At 36.6% G+C, this 846-nt stretch overlaps 1 protein-coding gene across 1 annotated transcript in view; it reads left to right on the forward strand.

The window, feature by feature from the left end:
• wdfy3 (WD repeat and FYVE domain containing 3) overlaps positions 1-846 on the forward strand; it is a 91,587-nt gene that overhangs the window by 35,746 nt on the left and 54,995 nt on the right. The window lies entirely within an intron of this gene.

The following is an 846-nucleotide window of genomic DNA, read 5'->3' on the forward strand; positions in this document are numbered from 1 at the left end:
GTGTGTGTGTGTGTGTGTGGGTCCCAGTCAGCTGTAGAAATGTGATGAGTCACAAAGATAACCAACAGGCTGCACACAAACAGCTCAGAGCTCTCTTCGACCTTGATAATGACTGGTTGCTTTCGTCAGAAAAACAGGATGATGCCTGTGGTCTTCGTAACCCTCCACTCTGACACATTGATTACATTTACATTTTATGCTTGAGGCTGTCAGCTTGCCACTCTTATCTGGAGAGACTCACAACGAGTGCAGGAGTTGAAGGAAATTCCAAAATTCCAATAATGTAAGACTAAAAGTTTATTCAGATACACAAAGAATATCACCAATATCATGAGCAACCAGTTTTATTTTTGAAAAACGTTTATTCATTATAGCACTTTCAATTGCTAAATTTAGAGCTAAAATGAACCTTTTATCTGCATTTAAAATGCCAAATATTATCTGGTTGCTGATTCTGACTTTGCTGCTTTTGTCTGTTTTATATGATTACAAATTATCATTTAAATGTATTTTGGGGTTTTGAACTGTTCAACAGAGAAATCAAGCAATTTGAAGACACCCACTTGGCCTCTGGAAAATTGTGATGAGCAGTTTTTGAATTTTCTCAAATATTTTTCAATTCAGTTTTATTTGTATAGGCGCCAGTTCATAACAGAAGTTATCTCAGGACCTTTTCAAATAGAGCAGGTCTAGACCTTCTTTATTTGAAAAGCGTAAATATAATTGACGTATTAAGTGATAATGAAAATAATGGCTAGTTTCAGCCCAAGCTAAATGCACTGCTGTGAGGAGGGGATAGTGCAACATTGATAGTGTATTTATCTATGCTGTGGAGTGTTTGGAGCC

This window comes from Morone saxatilis, unplaced genomic scaffold (assembly GCF_004916995.1).
Source record: "Morone saxatilis isolate NCDOM2014 unplaced genomic scaffold, NCSU_SB_2.0 Contig16, whole genome shotgun sequence".
Classification (NCBI taxonomy): domain Eukaryota; kingdom Metazoa; phylum Chordata; class Actinopteri; family Moronidae; genus Morone; species Morone saxatilis.